Source organism: Callorhinus ursinus, unplaced genomic scaffold (assembly GCF_003265705.2).
Source record: "Callorhinus ursinus isolate GAN/ISIS: 27379988/994484 unplaced genomic scaffold, GSC_fseal_2.0 scaffold2, whole genome shotgun sequence".
NCBI lineage: Eukaryota > Metazoa > Chordata > Mammalia > Carnivora > Otariidae > Callorhinus > Callorhinus ursinus.
Genome location: NW_027397064.1, coordinates 80,855,957 through 80,880,288, shown reverse-complemented (window position 1 = coordinate 80,880,288; position 24,332 = coordinate 80,855,957). Strand labels below are relative to the sequence as shown.

The 24,332-nt window shown below is 35.3% G+C and overlaps 1 long non-coding RNA gene across 1 annotated transcript in view; it reads right to left on the bottom strand.

Annotated features, from left to right (window-relative positions):
- The window catches only part of LOC141374824 (uncharacterized), a 287,992-nt gene that overhangs the window by 20,127 nt on the left and 243,533 nt on the right, over positions 1–24,332 (bottom strand). The window contains exon 4 of the long non-coding RNA XR_012381965.1: positions 21,421–21,512. This is a non-coding gene — a long non-coding RNA (uncharacterized lncRNA). The remainder of the gene's footprint in view (positions 1–21,420; positions 21,513–24,332) is intronic.

The window sequence follows — 24,332 nt, the reverse complement described above, 5'->3', positions numbered from 1 at the left end:
AACAAAATACTGTATTTTAACATGGTACTATGAGCATTTTAATGCTGTTAGGGCCAAAATAATGATAAACATGGATAATAGTAATAATCCCTTTCCCCAAAGAGTCCTAGAAATCCTAATTTACTGACTGGTAGCTACTTTCACTAAGTAGAAATACAGTAATTTAATAATCTTACCATAGCAGTTTTCACTAAAGAAAATTAACTAATTCATTATTGCTTATAATTTGCTGAGGCATAGCTGCCATATTTGTAAAATCAGCAGGTTCTGGAAAAAAATACAAGTTTTTAAATGAATGTTCAATTTCCCCCTAAACACATAAATGATACAATTACTTAGCTCCCTCTAGTGCCAATTTCTAATATAAACCTAATTGTAATAACTATATTCACCGTGCAATTCTGGAGCAAATAAAACTTTACTTGGCAATAATGAACAAGCAAACTTTCAAGGGTTTAATAGATTGAGTTTGGATCAGGACTGGACAAGATTCAACTGATGACACTGCCATAGGTAGGCTCATGGGGACAATTAAAATAATGGTAATTCTCTGCAAGTGTCATTTGATATGTTCCAATTAAAAACAAAATTCACAAAGGTAGTAGTAAAGGAATGTTGATAAGAGAAATTAAGGTTTACCACTAATGTCTTTGTACGCCTAATTTAGCTACAATCATCTCATTTGATTTGTGGTTTGTATTCATCATAATTCAAACAAATTTAAAGGTCCAAGAAGAATGACACTTTAATGTATCTATCAAAGTACACAGGAATAAAATCTAATTTGCAATTGTACATAAAAATGGAGAAGGCAGAGAATATGGATTTTTAAAAATCCTAATAACCAAAACATCTAACTTAATAAAATGACCAACACACATATTTCCTTAGAATTTCTCTTAGACTGAAGCATATATATGAATTTTATTTTTAACTAAGAGTAATATATATGTGACTTTTCCTTGGTAAATCTGAATGTACTGAGTGCATTTAAAGGAAGGTGACACAATTTGTGGAAAAAGACAGTCACAAACAGAATTCCCCTCAGTGAAGAGTTGCAGTAAAACTAATGAGTATTCTAAGGAAACTGGAATTTTCACAATACTTTGCCTATTCATTTGCCTGTTTATTTTGTAACATAGCATAAAAGCCTAAGTGAGACAAGAGCATGGATTTTGGAATCAGATGATATGTATGTGGTTAATAAAACTAACTGCTAACTATAAGTCTCCGTAAAATGCAGGTATTGCTTCTTATCATTAGGGTTGTTAGGAAAATTAAAGAAGATCTTTTATATGTGAAACACACAACTGAACAATGACAAATAACAGCTTTTTTCTAATATGCTGGTAATAAAAAATGTTCACAGAATAAAAATAATTTATAATTGAATTATACTCGTGGTCATTGAGGACAAATTTTATTCCTGTTTAGAAATCTCTAAGAATTAGCTTTTATAAAAACTATCTTATTTTTGTTTCAATAAACATTTTTGTGTTCTAAATAAAAAAGCAAATCTCTTTTTACAACTGGTGGTATTTTTATGCTAAAAAAAGTACAATTAAAATAAGTGGTCTTTTCTCAAGCTGAGGGTAGAAATGGTACAGAGAAGATTTAAAAAAAAATGTTTATAAGTATCTGAAATTTGCTGTGAGTTTACAAACTCAATGAAGAGCATTTTAGAAATATCTTTAAATATTTCAGAATTTAGAATAAACAAGTAAACCTATGCTATTATGACTATAATCTTCTAAACACTCATTTCTAAATCTCAATAAAGCCTAATAAGTAAATATTGCAATCTAATTACATAATTAATATCCTCTTCACCCTTGATTCAATGAAAGAAACACAAGTCACTAGAAAGATGAAGGTTTTCTCCTTAATTGTTGAAAAATATAGAGATAGCATATAATAATTTAGTTGCTTTCTTGTCTTATTTACCTGTAGCCATAACTCTCTTGATCAGTTACTACTGTTCACTGTTCTAAGTGTTTCCTTTCTCTTTAACTGGGTAGATTTGGGAAACTATCAAGAGTAAAACTAAATTTAAAAAAATATATATATAGATTTTCTTTTTTCTTTTTTTAAGAGAGAGTGGGGGGAGGGGTAAAGGGCTAGAGAGAGAGAGAATCTCAAGCAGACTCCCCACTGGGCATGGAGCCCGATGTGGGGCTCAAACCTACAACCCTGAGACCATGACCTGAGCCGAAATCAAGAGTTGGATGCTTAACTGACTGAGCCACCCAGGTACCCCAAAGATTTCATTTTTAAGTAATCTCTATACTTAATGTGGGGCTTGAACTCACAACTCCAAGATCAAGAGTCTCACGGTCTAACAACTGGGCCAGCCAAGAGCCCCATAAACCTAAATAAAATTTAAATAAAAGATATTCTCTTTTCTTTAATAAGGGAATTTCTAAAAAATAAGCTAGGCTTACTTTCCAGTAGAAAGTTGAAATGTGACTTGAATATTCTTTTACCTCATGTGATCCTCACAAATGATGAGGCAGATACATCTGTCCTATCACTTCTCTTAAAAATGAGGTCACGGAGGTGAGTCTGTGATTTTCCAGGATCCTCCTCCTAAAGATCTGAGGAGCAGGATAAGGAACAAAAAGAGCTTCCACTCACAATCACCAATGGTTTATGCCTGCAATCATAGATTTATGCAATTTTGAATTCTATTGAGGAGTTACCACTTTGAAAACTAGAGAAATCGCTTTTTAAATGGACATTCATGTAAAAATGTTTAAAATTTAAACCTTAGCCAAAACCCATAAACCAAAATATTTCCAACATATAATGCTTTCGTGTACTCCTGATAGTGCCCTCCCTATAAAGTTGCCCCAAAGCAACATAATGTTGCTTCATACGTTGCTTTCTGAAGGAAATAACATTCCTTCAGAACAGATGATGTCAGGTAGTCCTATCATACCATAAGAGCAACACCAAAAAATAAGTATCTCTCTAAAACACTTTCTGAATAGTGCAAAGGTTAATCCAGGTAATGAAGCAATGACCTTATTAGCAACTAATTGCATTTCTTATTTCCAATGGACTTATCTAATGAATTGATGGATACTGAAACTTAGGTGTTTTATGGCTAAATTATACCCATAATTTCTAAAATGTGTACTATTTTTTTCAATATAGTAGTAACACCTGCTGCTAAGTACAAAAATGATTAGCCACAAACCAACCTACTATAGAATATTAAAATCCATTTACCCAATGAAGAACTAATGGGAATTATGCAGATTATATTTCCTTCCCCGCTGAAGGCAACCAAGCTTCATGTCAATAGCAAAATGAAAATATAACTCAAATATGAAACAATATACACACAGAGACATAACCAAATCTATTTCTGATTATTTTTAGACATGTTTCTTTTTCATGTAATTATTTGGTAACAAAGAACTGAAATAAAGGTTTAGAGCATTTGGTGTGTACCTGAATAGCTCTAAGTATTAATCAACTAAGAATATTATTCAGATACTTCATATCAAAATGCACATGCGGAATTATAATGTAGATTGTGCATGCTAACAGAAACCAATTTTATTTAATGCCTTATCATAATTAGATTTATTCTGTAACTTTCTTTTAAGCACTATTCTGCTGATAACAAAGAACTGAGAAGAGTAAGAAAGTAATGCACTTGGTCGATCAACTTTGGGAAGTAAAATGAATTTCTAAATTCTCTTTCTGTAGTACTAAATGCCAAATAAAAATGTAAAGTTATTTTTTTAGACTTTGTGTGATTGCATAATTCATCATAAAGGTAACTGTTTTTTAGTAGATGCCTTTCTTCTGTGGACAACTTTATCCAAAAGAGATATGCAGAGATGAAGCATTCCTTTATCTCTCAATCATCATACTTTTGCAGATGAGCATCACTGCAGCATATATAATAAAATAGCTGTTTTCACTCTGAGCAACTGGCAGAGAAGAAAAGAAGCATCTTTTGAAACTGAAGATATTCAGCATATATTAAATTTAGTTATCTAGATATGTGTTTCTATTGCTGAAGCTTCAGGACATATTTGCAAATTTTAAAACTACCACCTAATCATTTTGTTGAAAAACATCAATAGCTAGAGATTGCCCAAATCATAAAGTCCTTTGCACAAACTCAGGGAGCTGTCTTGTCTACAGAATCTTTCCTCCAGCAACAGCAGGGATGAACAGATGGGCCATACCATACTTTTAAACGTCTATAGGTTTGGATTCTGTTTGAAAAGCTGGCAAAATTATCCAGAAAAAATTGACAAGATTTAATTTCATCGAATGTCATTATGATCATTTATTCAGTAGTAGAAAGAAAATCTCCATCAAGTAAACCAAAAGGACTGTAAAATCAAAAGAGTTTACAGAGCCTACCATTCCCTATACTGTAAAATGATCAAAATAAACAGATAAATTGAAAAGTGTTGCCTTTCAAAAATTGGAAAGATATGAGACACAAAAGATAATAGAGCAGTGCCTTCTGAGAATATGACAAATCATCTTATTTATTGCCTAACAGTTGATTATTATAATTGTCCTTATCTGAACTATATGAATTTTCTGTTTGTTTTGATACTGACATTCTCCATATTGCACAAATTTGCCTGACTAATCTTACATGTAAAAGAGTTTGGAAATCTAAGAACTAACCAATTATAAATCACCAATGTTGAAATTTACAGCTGATTAGTATGCTTGAGAGTATACTATGAAGTTCAATTGAATCTCACTAAACACTGAAATAATTCATTTGATTGTGAACCATCTACCCCAGTAATAGGAAGTTTTACACTCATTGTACAGGGCAACCTAGATCATTTAAATGCATTCTTAATAATAAAGGCTGACTTTTAACTAGTTTCTACAAACCAGCATATTGAATAGCAGTGGTTGCATCAGTCTTTTGCCATTCAAACCTTTCACCATTTGAACTCTTAAGTAAAAAGTGTTCTTTGGTTTAAGTGAACCCACTGAGGACAAATCACCCAGATGGCCATGGTGCCAATTCGGCAAATACTAAACTGCTTACTGGAATGAGTCAAGTGCACAACTGATTAATTGATTTAGTCACATATTCAAAACTTTTGCTTCTTATCCCATTAAAAGTAGCACTAATGAGCGTTGTCTGTGACCTTCCAGTGAGAAGCCGCAAGTTCCACAACCCCTCAGTATTTACCACCCAAATTTAATCTTTTTAATGGACACCTTAAAAGGGATCTGATAGAAAATACTAAGAGCTGCTCAGATACTAAAACACTTAGGGAGGCTTTTGATTAATGTTGCATGATTAATCAATTGATTAATATAGTTTTCAATACAGATGTTAGGACACTGTCTACTTTAATCAACCATTCTGAAAATAGTGAAGATAAATGCCGTACTTTTGTGTCTGCTTAAAAAAAAAACCCTTTCCTCAAAGATTGTTAATTATGACATAAGCCTTATTTACCACACTCAAATTTTATCTAATGTCGACATTTTTATACATAGGAACCATTAATGAGATAAGTGGGATCCTTTTGGCAAAGCCATATTTTAATCACTTTAAAAATAATTTATTTATCCAATTTATGGACATTTTCCTTAATGAGAAATTATTTTGGAATAATGCTGCAGAATGCATTAAAATCTTAAAGTTTTTATTATTATTTTCTAAGACTGTAATTTGTGATGATGCTTTCCACCATACTAAAACTGAAATCTTTATTCCAGTCAAAAATAATCACCCTGTAATTACTGTGACAAACTGCCCAAGCTGTATCATCGTGGCCATTTCAACTAATGATATTGTATTAGAATGCCTAGCAATAGACTTCAAATGGAAAATATAATTATGTGCATTAGTTTGTCTAAGCATTTATAAGATCACATATCCATCAGTTTTCAGGTCTCATAAAGAAAACCATACATCACTGTCAGTGTGAGTTTTGTTATTGAAAGCACAGGCCTTTACAAACTGAGCTTAAGATGTGTATCTTAAATTTCACTTGTTTTGTGGATCACTAAAATCGCTGTAAATTAAACCAGCATAAATGAGAAGAGTTTTTCCTCTGGTGATGGAGAAACTCTGCAGCATAGACCACTTCACACTCTGACCAAATAGAAGATTAGCCAGCCTGAGACAGCTTAATCTAGCTTTTCCACACCTCTTAAATCTAGGGGAGTCTGATTTGGTATAAAAGCCCATGGAAAGGCTTTTGGGAAAGGTATCAAATTAAAAGTTTCATACTGTTGGCTTCACTGACCTGAAAGATGAAAGAAATCAGGAGAAAAAAAATCATACAAAAAGAAATGTAAGTGGGAGTTGTGGCAGGGAGGTGAGAGGGGACCAAGAAAGTTCTTTGAAAAATGAGCAATGAAGTTGAATGTATTTAAATGAATAATAGCATTAAAATGAAAATATTGATAATTAAGTGACTGGACTAGAAATATGGCCCTGACACTACACACAACAAACTTTATAACCTTGGGAAAGTTGCTCAGCCTCTTTGTCTCCCAATTTTCTCAGTTGTAAAATGAAGAGGTGATCTTCTCTAATTTTCACTTATTATAATGATGAGAGTGGTCAAAGCTCAATTTAGAAAATATTTTCTCTGTTAGTTCAAATAAAAATATGTATTAAAAAGTGAAACCTATTTATGGGTAACCCAAGAGAACTGTTTTAATTGATTGCAGAAAATAATTTATCAACAGGTATATGAAGTTCCTCCCCTACCCCTACCAGGGATAATGAAGTTATAAAATACTACATTCCCATGTGCTCAAATTAGAATGCTTAAACCTCTCATGTTGCATGCTCATTGTCTGTAGGAAATGATAAATTTGTATTTCCTCCTGAAATGTGTTACCTGTGCATGATGCTGAAAATGTGTTCAAATATACTCTAGCATCCCTAAATCAGTCTTCTACTGGTTCAGAAAAGAGAGAATTCACCTCTGTATGATACAAACCTGATAGAAATTGTTTCTCAAGAACAGCACCATTGACAGGACCAGATAATTCTTTATTGTGGGGATGTCTTATGTACGGTAGGATGTTTAGTGGAATTGTTGGTCTGTACCCACTAGATGCTGGTGATTCCCCTCCACTCACCACATAAAAGTTAAAAATGTCTCCAGATATTACCAATGTCCTCCAGAGGGCAAAATCTCTTCTTGTTGAGAACCACTATCCTAGTTGATAAGCAACTAGTGAAAATACTATCTTGACCAAGGAAAAGCAAAATGCTCTTAAATCATAAATATGTAGATTTTAAAATAATTCCATGGTCACTTATTTATTTTGTGTAACCACTTTATACAAAAACATATAAAAAGACCTAAGTAGCACAAATATTTTCTGGCACAAATGTGTGTTTTCCTCTATTGCTGGATCTGGGGATGTTCTTTAAGTCCTGACTCTGAGAAAAATTTTAACTAGGAATGTGATTAACCTAGCCCAATCTAAATCTAACTGGGAGGAAAGGCCAAAGTGAAAGAAACCAGGAAAACATTAAATAAGGTAAGATTTGTTTTACCCTAAGAAAAGGAAGGTTTTTTTTTTAACAGTGGTTATCTTGATTTTTCAGCTCAATTAAAGTCCTTATGACTTGTTACATGTCGATAACAATTGCCAGTTGTCCTAAGTATGTATATAAACATACTTCACTTTTTAAATCAATGCATTACTTTTATAAGTTAGGAAGTATCTTTCTTGTTTTATGGATAAGAAAATTGAGGCTTAGAAAAGTCAATACTGCAACGAAATAGTGGAACTAATATTCAAATCTGGGTTTTCTAACTCAGTGATCTGTGTATGACCTTAACCCACTGTCCTCAACTAGGATACTTTATTAAATTCTCCCATTATTTCATACAAACAGAAATTGTATCTATTCAGAAAGTCAAAATATTGGTCAACTTTGTTTACTTCAGCTGTCTTTATGCCAAAAGCCAAAAAGTTAATGAGTTAACAATCTAAATTTTTGTACCATGACCTGCCTTGATTCAGAAGGAGGAAAGAATAAAGAAAAATTGGTCAAATCTTTTTTACTCTTGAGGCCATTAATCTAACAGTTCATGGTCTATAGACATGATGCTAAGTTCAATGAAATATTGCAGCGCTGAAGTCATTATTATTAAGTCCCCAAATTCCAGAATTTAATTTGGCATTTCCCTGAGGTATTTACCATGAGCTTCATTTTTGACTTCATGAGATCTGGCAGGATTGTGGGCCATATAGAACATGACAGTCCTCTTAAAACTCCATGTCAAACATTTATGTCTACCATTGTAGAAGAACATTTCCTGTTCTCGGTAGGAAATGTCACTATTCCTTTGACAATCTCATGCTATGCTAACATTAAGTAACACTTAGCAAAATTCAGCCTACATTGTATTATTTCCATGTTTTGGCGCTGTATACATTTGTCTATGCTTTCAACTCAAAAGTTGAGCAATATTGCTAGCTGTATTTTGGTGCCAGCATAGATTTAAGCCATCCAAACAAGACTGTGTATTTGAACTGACAGAGAGTAAATGATTTGCATCTGGCATAACTGATGGTGGTGTCAAAACCTTGGAAGATAATTCACTGGTAAACATATTCCTCTGGATGCCTAGCCACACATGCCCAATTTCCTATCCAGGGATGGAGCCAGATCATTGCTAGAACAATGCAAAATATTTTATACAGATAATTCAAGAGATTATTTTGCTCTGACAGAAAACGGGGGGGTGGAATGTGGTAGAGTTTTTCTTATTGATGAGACAAGATAATTTTTCAACCTTCATTGCAGAAATTAAATTTCATGCAAAAATGCCTTTCTGACAACGATGGAGTTGATGAACTAGTAAGAATTATCACAAACAGCAAGCTAAAAAAAAAAAAAAATCTAATCTACAATTCCAAGATGTAATTGGTAAAAACAAAACAAAACAAAACAAACAAAAAAATACTTGAATCAGGTCAGGATTAAAATGATGATATAAAAGGCTTTAAGGCCTTAAAACAAATGCTTGAACTACCCAGACCTCTTGAAAGAAATAGCTATAAGTCTAGATACTGTGCTCAATTCACAATAAACTTCCAATTTTTATACTAGCAGCCTTTTGAGATATACAAGTTCAATGGAATGAACATACTCAAAATTTCCATTCTAGTGCTTGAGGAATTTATACATGTACTCAAGCTGGTACTTGCAAATGGTATTTTCTCCAAATGATGATAGGACTGAGCTGAATTAAATGTTCCATTGAAGAATTAATACATGCCATATATAGGGAATCAATTTCAAAATATTCAAAATTAAATGTATCATTCTTTCTATTAAGCTATATATAATCTTTCTTTGATCATTTAGTTGAATTTCAGGATCTTGAGGATCAATCGATCAATCAAAAAACTATAGAGAGGCTACTTAGTCGTAGACTCAGTGCTAGCTATTGAACATGACACAAAGGAGACTCAGACATGATTTCTATTTCTATCTAGCTCATGGTCCGGAGAGAATAGATAGAAAATACACTTTAAAAGTATGATGACAGAGCAACACACTAGTGAAACTGATACTCGCACAGACTCTTCCTATGTCATTTCAAAGGATGCATCACTGGGAGGTGATGCTAAAAGTGATTGTTACGGATGAATGTGTCCCTCTAAAATTCATATGATGAAGTTGAAAATATGAACATAGTCTAAAATATGACACAGATTGTTTTCAAGGGTCACATTTCTGTGGCTAGAGTCAAATGGTTACCATGCTGAAATTGTAAGCAATGGTGAGGCAACCCCCTAACATGGCTGTATTTAGAGATAGAGCTTCTCAGGAAGTAATTAAGGTTAAATGAGATGACAAAGGTAGGGCTCTGATCCTTTGAAGAAGAGACACCAGAGAGCTTATTCCCTCTCTCTCTCTCTCCAGGCTCACAAAGAAGAGATCATATGAGCATACAGTGAGATGGCAGCTGCCTACAATTTAAGAGAAGAGGCCTCAGAATAAAACCTACCTGGACGGCATATTAATCTTGGACTTCTCAGCCTCCAGAACTTGAGAAAAAGAATTTCTGTTATTTAAGCCACCTGGTCTGTGGTAGTTTGTTACAGGAGCCAGAGTAGACAAAAACAGTGATACTTCAGGTGCATTTTGAAGGATGAATCAAAGTTTTCCCTCCACAGCAGGAACAAGATACAGAATGGGGAGAAGTAGATGGAGAACAGAGAAGAGATAAAGAAGGAAGTAAGGGCCAGGAGCAGTATGAGCAGAAGAGTCCTGGGAAACAAAGTAGGCCATACAAATATACCTGGTTAGAGGTAGATGTGGGGAACTTGGCATGTAATTTGTTTCCTTTTTTAAATTTTTTTAAAAATTTTCAACCTTCTGATGTTATGGCAGGTAGTAATAAATAGATGAAGTATATTATAAAAGTTTGAAATATTTGCCATGGAAAATGAAAAAGTAGGGGCACTTGGCTAGTTCAATAGGTAGAGCATGCGAATCTCGATCTCAGGGTCATGAGTTCAAGCCCCGCTTGAATTTAAAGAAAAAAATTGTAAAGAAAAAGAAAACGAAAAAAATTGTAAAAAAAAAAAAAGAGAGAGAGAGAGAAAGGAAAGAAAAAAGTAAATTGATCACAAATCACTAACAGCCAAACAGCATTATTAGGGTTTGGCAGAGGTTAGAAACAGGGAAGAATTAAGGGGGGCGTATCAGAGGGGGAGACGAACCGTGAGAGACTATGGATTCTAAGAAACAAACTGAGGGTTCTAGAGGGGACGGGGGTGGGGGGATGGGTTAGCCTGGTGATGGGTATTAAAGAGGGCACGTACTTCATGGAGCACTGGGTGTTATACGAAAACAATGAATCATGGAGCACTACATCAAAAACTAACAATATAATATATGGTGATTAACATAACATAAAAAAAAGAAACAGATTTATAAGGACTGATGAGTTTCTGTTGTTGCTGGTGGTGATGGAACAAAAGTGGGTAAAGCAGATTAGATTGCCTAGGTGTCACCAGCTAAACCCCAAGACCTGACCTTTACTGTTCACCTCCTCGTACCCACTGACATTTGTTACACATTTTTTCCTTAAGATCTTCTTTCCAGCTTATCTCTTAACTCAGGTAAAAGACCCTACAGGCATGAAACCCTGTGAAGGAAACCAAAACCACCCTTCAAGCAATAATGACTGCCTGGAGGCCCTGACTACCCAGATCAGTTTGAGCTAACCCCCCCAACTCACCTGCACAGATGAACCACTAAGTGGCCCATGCAGTGACCAACAGTTACCTTTACCTCATTATAATACTAAAATCTCTGCCCAAGGAGAAGCACCAGCCTCATTTACACAATAGGCAATGTATGTATAGGCATGTTTCCTTAAGGCGCATGTGCAGTCATAGGCCAGTCTACATCTGATGTCAACCTTCCCTATCAAAATTTTCATCTAACCCTAAATAAAAGGAACCCATTCACCCTTGCTTAGGGAGTCACAGTTTTTGAAGTTATTCCTGTGATCTTCTTATATGCTGCAAATAAAGTTTCCTTTGTGAGGCAACTCCACCTGGTATACTTTCTATCTGTGAGTCACTAAGGAACAAACTCATGTCAATTTGGTTACACAGGTATGGAGGACCTGGGGGGGAGGGGAAGGAGGAGGGAGCAGCCGTGGCAGAACCAAGAAATGAGTTTACTGTGGGTAATGGAAAAAGGGCTGCTGGCTAACTCAATGATCTGGGGTAGTACAGAAGAAAACTGAAGTCAAGCAAGAGAAAGGTAGGAGAGAAATTAGAAAAGGGGAAAAAAAAAATAGGAGAAATTAGGATGAAGGGTGGAGAAAAAAATAAGAGATTTTATTTAACAGAATTAAGAGCCAGGAAAAATTTTTGAATAAAATGAGAATTATTTTCACTTGATAAGTATGGCAGAAACTAGTGAGCTCTTCACTACACCAGTTTCTTTTCCTTTATGGATACCCATTTATATAGCACAATTCCCATCTAGCCAACATAGCATAGGAAGAATTGATAAAAGCCATATCCAAGAATGGCCTATAGAGACCTCCCTAATGTGATTCCCACATCTTTCCTCTTCCATAGTGAACCTAGAAACCATGTCTTGAAGACACAGAGCCACAAGATGGAAGAAGCCTCAGAGCCACAGAAGCATCTGTTTTCATCAATGTTGCTTTAATTATCCATACAGGAAGAAATACAGATTTATTTAAGACATTTCAAGTGGATTATTTTCTGTAAATATTATAAGAATATTTTTGAATTTCTATAAAATAAATACTAAATAAGCTGATTTCACATATACTCTAATAATATCATGACAATGCATAGCCCATCTGGGAATTGCTGTATGATATTTTCATATGAGATCTTTTGGGAGTTCAAAAGAGGGCTATTTAATGATGACTATGAACCATTTGGCCAAGTATAACGACATATTTATTGAAAAGTTTTCAACTCAAAATGTTCCAGCGTATCTTCCTAACACAGTCCTTTTTGCCCTCCAGGCATCCCTCCAAACCAGTGTGGGAGCCTAGCTGTGACTGTAAGATTCAGAGAGGGAGAAGCTCTGAGGAGAGGCTTATTTACCTCGGTTCTACTCTAGGGGCTTCTGAGCAGAGTTTCTCCCTTTCTGTTTTCACCACGCCTTTGAGTGACATAAATAAAGCTACTCTGTTTTAAGAATCCGAGGGTCTCATAACCATTCTTCCTTTTAGCCTCTTAAGTGGTTTTCTAAGGGTATTTTACAGCTTGTTCCTCCAGATAAAAGGAGACAACATAAAAAAGCAGCCTCTAAAGCTCCATCCTTTCTCTTTTTCACTTAGAAGACAAAGAACACATGCCAATGCTAATGGAGTGCCTTTGCATAAACAAAGGAAGAAGCTGTGAAAGGCCTTATTCCTGAACCTCAAAAGTGGCAAAAATAAGTTTTTCCCTCTGCTGCTCCTTCTCATGCTAAACTCCACAGGTTCTCTTTCCAATCTCCCACAGTCCTCTGAGGGGCAGCCCTGAGTAAAGTGAGAGAGGGTGTGGCTTCAGCCAGAATACCAATTATGAGCTTGAGGGAGGAAGACACATTCTGCCAACCAAGGGGCCCTCAACAAGGCAGGGGTTGAAGAGAGTGGTGTGCTTTGAAGAGAATGTGTGTTTTGGAGCCACTGAGGTCCCGGTGTTAGACACCGAATTCTGTTAATTGGAGAACTGTTGCCCTAGATCAGTCAGTTTCCTTCCTTGGATCTTCATTTTTCCCTTCTAAACTATGCAAAAGTAATATCCACTTCACATACTTGTTGTAAGAATTAAAGAGCATAAATATAGGCAATGTGCAGAGCCCAATAAGGGAATCTTTAAAAAGAGCGATTTGATTAACCAATCATCATACATCTGAGCACCTTACTTTGGTAATATCAGCTTCTTCAAAATAGCAGGAAAGTAATAGGGAAACATGGTGATGGTATACGGGGTTCCTCTGTACTATCTCTGCAACTTTTCTGTAAATCTAAAATATTCCAAAATTAGAAGAATGTTAAAAATAAAAAGCAGGAATGCAACAGCTGCATAGATCTAAGAAGCATAATATATTTTCCATAGAGTTTGCCAAAATAATTTTATACTAGATGTGAAACCTGAAGGTGAATTTTAGCTAAGACATGAGCATAGGTGTTTCAAATAATGCCTCAGAGCAGAAGATTTTTAAGTCAAGCCCACACAAGTTGGAAACAACCAGCTTTGATGGGGGTGAGAGTCAGGGAGGTAGACTCTAGAATTTACTACAGATCTGTAATACACTTATCTGAAACTTTTCCAACAAGATGTGTTTTGTAACTTAGACTTTTTCAAGTTGTAGGAAAGAATTACAAAACATTCTACATGAAGTCTGGGGCAGCACCTTGTAATTGTATTAGTATTAGTAATTCTCTGGTAAAATTAAATAGTCGGGTAAATGAAATGAAGAATACCAACCTCACATGAAGTTAGCTCCAATTTTTGCCACCCAATAGGCATTTATTTCAGTTTTCAGAGCTTTAGGACTTAGATATCTCAGGTAAAAAAATACAGATGTGCATACTGAGAAAATCCCTAAATATCATCAACCAACATTTGCTTCTTTCCTCCCTCACCACCTCATATACAAGTCCTTAGCAGAGGAATGGCTTTCACCTCAGTAGTGGAAAAGAAATGTACTCTATGTACAATTTTTATAAAGGAGAAAGTAAAGCATAAAAGCAAAGTTCATATTTCTTTGTGCCATTCTGACAATTCTGTCTTTTGTCTTCGTGGAATTAATTACCCATCTCTCTCCCTTGCTTCTACTTTCTAGATATGTCACAGACTTACTTAGTCAAGCTTTTCTTGCTATAATGAAGAGGAAAAACAAACAAAAAAAGCCAGGTTACCATATTTTCCTGAAACTACACTTTCATTGGAGACCATTTTATTTTTCCCAACCATTAAAAAACAATAGTTCTTTATCCACAAATCCTGTTTTTCTTTTCTCTTTTTTTTAATTTTTGACCTCCTCAGTTAAAATTGGTGAGCCAAATGAATATTTCAATTTGAATAATTTAAAAATGCATGATTCCTGCCTTCTTCATAGATAAAGTTAATTTAGAAATAGCATTATTGAAACCAGGCATTCTTTCTAAACCAAGAATTCCAGATGTTTTTAGTTGCTGCCTATGACATTTCCACAATCAGAATAAATTGTGTTTCCACAGTAATGTAATAGATAGAAGTGCTGAATAAATCTCATGCAGTTGAGATGACAAAATTAACATGCTGATGACATTTTAATGTTTCAATATAATCAAGGGGGCATGGATCATGCCTCCACCAGTTCTAATATAATTCTATTCTTTAATCTTTTTCCTAGACAAAATAAAATATAGATAGATTTCAGAAAGTATATAACCAGAGTATGCTTCAGTCTTCAGGCAAGCTGTTTAGGATGCATGTGAAATGCTGTTTAGGTTCAGCTTTGCCAGTAGATATTTTACCAAAGCAATTGAGTTATACATAAAAAATCCTGCATTAGGACATTTTGTTTTCTCTTTCTGAAGGTGGCTGTTGATGCCTGTGGTACAACTATTGTTTTCTATTCAAGCAGAAAGTTTGCTGACTTGAACAGGGAAATCAGTATATTCTGATTGGATCCAGTGAACAACTGCCAATTCACCTACTCCCACAAAAAATATGTAAACAAACAAATAAACAAACTTATTGGACTCAAAATGAGAAAAAAAGACAAATATCTGGTAATCATAAAAATACAATTTTTTTTTTTTTTTTCCTAAGAGAACAATGCAAACTGAGGTCTTAGAGCCAAATTCATCCCTGGAAGAAAAAAATAGCCTGACTACGCATGTAGGTTGAAGATCTGTACTGAATGTTGACAAAGTTGTATATTCCTTGTTGAGTGGCATTGGAGAGGAAAATGAAACAAGGAGATAGAACGGCAGTACCTCTACCTCATCCTCACATGGAAAGGGTGGTGATGACAGTCTAAATGAGAACACTAAACCATGACGGCCTTGCCAGAAGTCAGATATAGATGTAAGAAGTCAGGTACGGATGTAAATGGATGACATATGATAAGCAATATCTGGAGCACTCATTGTGTTTATCACAGAACAATGACAGAATAAGTATATATTGCTAAAGAGTAGTTTTCAGTCTTTGATTATGGACCTTTTTTCAAGCAAAATCTCATCCAGAAATATAATATATTAAACTAAAAAGAGAAGAACCCCCTGAGGGAGCAGGGGCCTAATGGATGGCCCTGATGCGCCCTTCTAGAAGACAATGCTAAATCTGCCATAGAAGATTTGCCAAAACATGGGACAGGCACAACTTTCCCCCAATATTACCTTCCCAACATATTACTCTATTTAGGTCACTGCCAACAAACTGATTAAGACATATATTTACATAAAAGCTTCTAATACCTCCCACCTTTCCAAACTCTACCCCAATTCTGGAGGATGATCAATAAACAGGGCCACTCATGCCAGGCCTCTACTTACCTCTCTTTTTTCCATATATTCCATGCGTGAGAGTGGATGATTTCAGATGCAACTACAAGAAACCCCATTCAGAATGGCTTCAGTAATGAGGAAATTGACTGTTCCTGCCCCAGAGTTAGGGCAAGGCCCAGCAGGACAAGTAGAATGGCCTAAGGATATCATCATGGGGCTTAATTCTCCCATCTCTCTGGTCCATTATCCTATCGCTGTTTCTCCTAGTGAGTTAAGATGGCTTCCAAAAGTAATTGGGGCTTCTCTTGTTCATCCTTAGCAAGGGAGGGGTGAGAGGGAGGGAAAGAAGAAGGAGAGAAAGAGGGGTGAGGGGGGAAGGGAAAGGGAAGGGAGAAGAGAGAGGAAGGAGAGAGCCATAACCATGGAAAATAGGTTTTATTAGTCTCATTGGCTCAATCTCAGAACAATTAACAACTGGCAAAGGCAAACTAAGTATCAGCTGGCTGAAGGAAACAAAAGATGCACTTTGTGAGAGCACCTGTGACTCTACCCTTTACTGAAGTCTGTCCCACAATCCCACATCGGGAGCTCTAATAGAATAATCCACACTAAAGTGCAAAATAAGTATCAGAGGTTGAACATTGAACCTGAACAGCAACTCTGTCAGCAGGCACTAGATTAACATGGCTATTTTGTTTCTGTCTCAGCTAGGGGGCTTTATGGGAACATGTCAAGCATCATTCAAAAGTGTGTTTCAATGTCACACCCAAGGGATTCAAGTATGCAGTGTACAATTATGTTCATTTCTCTCTCTCCCCTTAGATATCTTGAAAGAGTGTACTCATACTCTGACACTCACAGTCAAGAGCTGAGGTATCTTCAGAATGTATAGGTATTATACACTAAAAATGTAGCACCCATCCCAGGCATCTATAAAAGCACTCCAAGCTGTCAGATGCTTTACCAAATTAATAGCTCTGAAGACCTCCCATACACTAAAGACCTGAGGCCTTTTGGTAGAGGTTTGGTTGAGGGATGTCTCCCTTCTAATCTTGCTTATTGGATTGGAAAAACTCCATAGCTTTTTCTGTCAAGGAAGCTGCAGAAAACAGAATTGTTATAGGAATGAGTTAGAAGGAAAGAATGAAAAAAGTTTAAAATAAAGATAAATGTAAACTAATATTTCAGCTCAAAATACTGACAAAAAATAAATATATTTTCACTGAAAATTGGTGGGGGGGGTTGTCTTTTTTATAAGATTTCTAACCTCAGAATACTCCTAACCACAATATCACACTGTTGCAGTCACCTAATACTTTACTTTCTGTGAAAGAAGTAATTCACAGCTCTTCAAGCTTGTTTACACAATAATGGTACAACTGTTCACCTTTCTTTGATTAAAAAGTGAATTACTAGTGCATTTCAGCTATTAGGGTCAACTCAAGTTGAATTTGTGAAGGGTACAGAATTTCTTATAGTCACTGTCATTCCCTTAGGCACCTTCAAATATAGTATCAAATTGTCTGAGATCCCCACTGCACAAAACCACATGGGTCTCTGGACTTTCTCAAGCCTTTATGTCCCATAAAATCAACCTTGTATGTTGGCAGTGTGATTTCTTAGGTCAGGTCTTATGACATTGTGCCTTCTACCTTGCACTCTCTTGGACCAATTACTCTGGAGAAACTGGATTCCATGTTGGGAAAATACTCAGACCAGCCTATGGTGAATTTCATGTGGCAAGGAACCAAAGTCTCTTGACAACAGCATCAACTTCCCAGTCATGTGAGTCAGCCAGTTTGGAAGTTGATTGTCCATCTCCAGTCAGGCCTTCAGATGACTACATTCCATGCCAACATCATGACTGAAACTCCATGAGAATCCCTAAGCCAAGACTACCTGTCAAGAATTGTCAAAGGTATAAGATTTTACCCTACTTGTCAACTAACATATTACCCTGCCTCATTTTCATGGATACTTGCAGAGCACACAAGATTCCTGGGTCAGAAACAAAGAACTTTATCTTTCAGGGCAGGTACAATAATCAGATTATTAGCTCTTTCTTGAGCTGGGTTTGAGTCTTAATTCCCACAGAGCAACGTGAATGGGGCCAGGTAACACCTGCATACACACTGAATTGTATTACATGACAGAAATCCTGAGTTTAGGAAACCCAAATCTTTTATCACGGTCACTAAGGATGCCTATACTTTGTTCAGGTAAGAGAAAGAATTATCTATCTTCCAAGGCAAGTCATTCTGCAAATATAATTGAAAAGATAGCTCAGAATTAAGGCGACCAATGTCTTTTCTCTCAATAAATGCAAGATATGTGAAAGACTCACAAATAATTGTTTCTCAAACCTACCCAGCTAAACCACTCCTAAATTCCTGACCCACAGAAACAGTGACATAATGATTTATTACTGTTTTAAGCTCAGAAGTTTAGAGGTAATTTGTTGCATAGTAATAGATAACAAATATAATTTATTATAAAAACAAAAGCTAATTAGAAAGTAGTAATTATGAAGTAATAACTAATTGCTAAGGAGTATTCACGGACTCTAGGACTAGCAGCAGTGGCATTATTACCACACTGAAATGGAAGAGATGATGGGAGGAAAAACTTCCTGAAACCAGTGGGGAGCAAAAATCACATACAACAGGCTATCACACAAGGAGGGACAACCTTTAGTTAAAACAGGTGACCTCACATGGAGTTTAGCCAGGAGAATAAACGCCCTAACCTGTCTCTCTTATTTCTTTCCCATTTCCGCAATGGCTGAAAATAAATAGAAACCAGGGAATGGAAGTCCTGCTGATGATATCCATACAGATAAGCCCCCAGGCAGAGAAGAATAGAAAGTGAATGGGGATGGTGGGTGACGGCAAACAGAAAATATCTGGCACAATCTGGCAAATAAATGAGCTCATGCATACCTCTTCTAAAAAGGAAAGTTCCTCCTCAGCAGTAAATGATTGTTACTTGGTTATTCAGTTTGAAACGCAAGAATTTGACAGCCTTGGGGTTAGGACCGGGCTCCATGGAGGGAGAGACTTGAACAAAAGGCAAAACTGAATTATCAACTGCATGGAGGATCTCTGCCTGGGGGTCAGCAACAGAAAGCCTTATTGCTTGAACTCAGTGAAGTCAAGACCAGCAACTTCTCATGCCCATACCGAGTGTCAAAGCCAAATGTGGAGACATTAGATTCTCTGAACTCAAATTTCAACAAGTCTTGGGAGCCATGACTTGCAGATAATTAAAACTCTTCTGCATGTTGTAATTGAATTTGGGCTCCCAATAGTCAACTTGTGGTATAGGTGAAAGTGTGTTGTAAATTATCACAAAGAATGCAAAATAAAGTGGAATGCTGTGAATCTTATTTATAAAAAGATAATTTGTCAATTATAAAAATCATTTTAAGCAGTCAATGGTTTTGCATGATTTCTAGAAATTCAACTACACTGGATTTTTAACTAGTGTTTGAATTTAATCGAGACTTACCTGTATCTACAATTATATTCAGAACAAGAGATTTTGATAGATAAATCTATCAAAATTTACTAAAGTTTTAAAAGGTTTACTATAATTTAAGTACAAAGTAGAAATCACAAAATTCTCTATGAAACAAATGGTTTTATCACTCTGACCAAGAATTTAGAAAAAATATATCTGTTTTTAAGTCTTTTTTTTTAAGGTTTTATTTATTTATTTGAGACAGAGAGGGAGTGAGCACAAGTAGAGATGAAGCAGAGAAATAAGCAGACTCAGATCCTAGGACCCTGAGACCATGACCTGAATCAAAGTCAGATGCTTAACTGACTTAGCCACCCAGGCATCCCTTTAAATTCTTTGTTTAAGTTAAAACATTACTAAGTTCACTCATAAAAAGGAGATAATACTTTTAATATAAAATGGGCTTTAACCTGTCAATGAAAACACTAGTATACCAAGAAAATAAAATATGAGAAGGTATCAACTAACAATTCATAGAATAAACTGAACCAGACAATAAGCACAAAAACAATGGTCAACACACTAAGAGTCAAATAAATATAAAAGAGAAAATATAAAAATTTCAATTAAGTTTCTGGTTTTGGACTATATGTTGGTATAGACTTTCTAGAATACTCTTGGGCAATATGCAGTGAGAATTTTTTTTAAGTTTATTTAATTTGATGTAGGAATTCCATTTACAGAAATTTATTTTGGGGGCACCTGGGTGGCTCAGGCTGTTAAGGGTCTGCCTTCAGCTCAGGTGACAATCTCAGGGTCCTGGGATCTAGTGCCATGGTGGGCTCCCTGCTCACTGGGGAGTCTGCTTCTCCCTCTCCTTCTGCCCCTCCCCGCGCCCCCTGCCGCTCCTGTTCTCTGTCTCGAATAAATAAAATGTTAAAAAAAAAGAAATTTATTTTAAGGAAATAATCAGAGTGTTGAGAAAACTCAACAATAATTGAGTGGCAATTGATTATTTTACATTATCAAAAGTATCTGGATTATTTTAAGATTGCTTATTGGTTTGGAAAAACTCCATAGCTTTTTCTGTCAAGGAAGCTGTAGAAAACAGAATTGTTATAGGAATGAGTTAGAAGGAAAGAATGATTATTTCACATTATCAAAAGTATCTGGAAGTATCTCAGTGACCAGTTACAAAAATGATAAAACAAATTCTTTTACAAAAATTATTCTGAATAATATTTGACAATTAAAATCAGATTTAAAATAGATAAATAAAATAAAATGAGATATTTAAATGGATTTTTATAATTTGGAGATGATCTCACAAAGTGATAATGAAAACAAAATAGATAACATCATATGATTGTATGATGTACACCAGTATGACTGCAAGTATATTAAATATGAATGTATATATGACTGAAAAAATATGCCAAAATTATTTATATTTATATTAGAAGAGGATACCTCTGTGTGGAAGGATTATAAGTGATACTATTTTATTCTTTATATTTTCTGTATCTCTCAGTCTCTTCAGTAATTATAAAAATTATTAATTTTTAAAATGTTATTGTCTTCATTTCTAAAAAACCCAAATGAGTAAATATTGGCCAAGTGAACAACATAAATACACACTAAGATACATTCCATGGACTGTCAAAACAACATTCCTCTAACCTTACCATTAATAAAGGGGCTTTATAATAAAAATGACTGCATTTTTTTATATGACTCTATTCCAAAAGTACTCAATCATATCTGTTGCTTTTCACCACAAATGGCAGCATACATATACTGAATGCATATACTATTTTTATTCTTGCAACTTTTCTGTAAGTTTGATACTATTTATAAATAACTTTTTTTGAAAAAAGCTTTAAAAAAGAAAGTGTTCATTTCAATTATCTAAGGAATACTTCCTATTTTGTATATCTGATCCATTAATAACATAAGGCATAATATGATCATCTCTTACCTGAATTGTTTCAATAGGCTCTTCACTGTTGCCACTGTCCGTCTCATTCCCTCATTTGTTTCATTTATTTCTCACCTTGACTTCCAGGTTACCTGTGGAAAAAGAAACAAAAACAAAAATTAAACAAACATAATTTATTATTTCTTGCCCTCAAAATTTCTTAGCATGGCTGGCATTCAACGTTCCTCAGAACAGTCCCCAATTGGCCTCTTTGTGATTTTTCTATACGTGCTGTGCATTTTCCCACTGCCTGCATCTGCTCTCTGCTCCTGATGCACCGCGAAGCTCATGGAACTCTGCCTGTACTTCTAATGTTGCATTTAGTTCATTTTGCCATTTTTCCCCTCCTTATTCTGTTTTGCCCTTTATACTGCAGGCAGTTAAGATATTTTTTCTTCAGTTTTCTATCTCAGCAGGATTTTCTAGAGTGTTTTGCATACACTGTGCTCTCATTGTTGAATGAAAAAAAAAAAGGCCAGTTGTTGATCAAACTCAAATATCTATTTCAAATATTGTATGTTGATAACTGCCTCTGTGGTGCTCCATGTGTCCAAAACCTTGATCCAGGAGTTATTGCCTTCTGCATTGCTCTATACCAGTGTGGTGTCTGTGATGTTATACCACCTTCCCATAACTTTATGACCCTGTCACCTCCTTTAAATATTCTAATTGTGACTCTAGGAAAATATATTAGCTCATGGACACTTTCAAAATATTTTCTATGTACCCATTTTCTTAAATGTGGATGAAAGGAATTGAAAAATAATCAGCTTCTTCATAAATCTTTTTTCCCCCTTCTTTCTCTCAATAACTGATTATGGTGTAACTTCTATATTCCAGGGATTGTGCTAGGCACCAGGGAACATAGCTATCAGCAAGGCAAAGACAGTCCTCACCATGATGGACTATTTAGATTGGCAGCAAAAGCAGATGTGAGAGAAAGATTTATAGAAAGAATTAACTTTTTCATTCATTGTAATTGTGTTAAGTGGTAGGAAGAAATACATTCTGTTACAGGAAGGTTTATTTGGAAAACCTATCAAATCTGGGTAGTCGGGAGAGTCCTTCAAAAGAAGCTCACATTTAAGCTGAGATTTATAGAATGAGTAGCAATTAATGCAATATAAGCCAAGAAGGAATTATCACATCTAGAAAGAGCAGTATGTACAAAGGCCCTGAGGTTAGAAACGACATGAAGAAACTGAAGAAGGCAATATGGCTAGAGTATAAAGAGGGAAGAGGCTTTATCCAAGAGAGATGAAGTTGTTCATACCTCCCAGAGAGTCTATTACTGCTATTAATGATGAGTAATGGATGCAGTAAGACAACAATGATTGTAATATTCTAGCTGACTTCTACTTGTGCAGTGTGACAAATGAAAACTGAGAATTCAGATACATCAGGACATCTCTGCAGTTCCACATCCTTGACTCATTCTGTTCAAGGTTAATGGAACAGAAGTGGGTGAGAATAGTTTTCTAATATGTATCTTCCATTTTGAGTGAGAAAACTCTGTTAATAGATTCTTTATAAAGAACTCAGAGCAATGGACTTAGAATCCTTCACTTGAACTTTAAAATGTTTTCATTAAAAACAGAAGCAGTACTGCTTAAGGCTGTCTCTCGCTCCCTCTGTTCCTTCCCCTCCTCTCTTTCTCACAAATAAATAAATAAATCTTAAAAAAAAAAAAGGAAGCAGTAGAAGAAACAGGAACATCAGAGAATTAAAAGATAGAAATCTTTAGGGGCACCTGGGTGGCTTAGTCGGTTAAGCATCTGCCCTTGGCTCAGGTCATGATCCCAGGGTCCTTGGATCAAGCCCTGCATGGGGCTCCCTGCTCAGTGAGGAATCTGCCTCTCCCCTTGCTTGTGCACTCTCTCTCTCTCTCTTGCTGAATCAAATAAATAAATAAGATCTTAGAAAAAAGAGAAGAATCATGGTAAAATCCAAGCAAGTATTGGCCACTACATAAATAAGATTTTAACTCAGGCAACTAAATTTGATTAAAAGAAATCTTTTCTCTTAGTACGCTTCCTATAAGCATTTAATTCTCTCAATTTCTTTACAAATACCAGAAAGTTCATAGTTTCTTTAAAACTTGATAAATATATTATTAGCTTGCAAAAACTGTTTGAAAGGGAAGGCTTTCAAAAATATAACAGAAAAGTGCCAATCATCAAAGGGTCTCACCAATACACAATGTCTCGTTAATATTACAGACCCAAAGACTCATAAAAGATACCCCATTCAAAAATAAAAAGGATGCTTTTTGAAAGATATGGTTGTTTTTCCACTGAAGTGCCCCGTGATTAATAATTTTCCATGTAGATATCTTTGAAACCGCAAATAAAAAATTTATAGCCATAAATTCTACTATATTGCATTTAAGTTAATATGTTTGAAGAGTCATTCTTTGATTCAGTATTTTGATCTTTTCTATGTAGAATACACTTTTTAAGAGAGTGAAAATACATTTAAGACTAGTGATCCTAAAAGCATTTGCTAATCTTGAAAATAAAGTTATTCCAGCAACACTGTCTTTAAAACATTTGTAATAATATTAAATATGTGTATTTGTCAGGTCACATAAAAATTGCAGATTGGTGGAAATTCAAACTGATAACCAGCATCTTTCTCCTGTGTGGAAAAGCCTGAGAAAGGATGGAGATGTTTGGCCCTGGGAACAACCGATCCCTGATTTCCTTAGCCTGCATGCAACTCCAAGCAAATTTGGATAAATAAGCCTCCAGTCATCCAGATAAACACCCAGGTTACAGCTAATTTGAACACCTAATTAACAGACTATGAGAGAGCAACCAACAATAGAGCTATATGATTTTTGTTCACCTCTCTTTTTCTAAGACCTTATTTGTATTCCTGTGCACAGGAAACACACGAGTTGCTGAAGATCA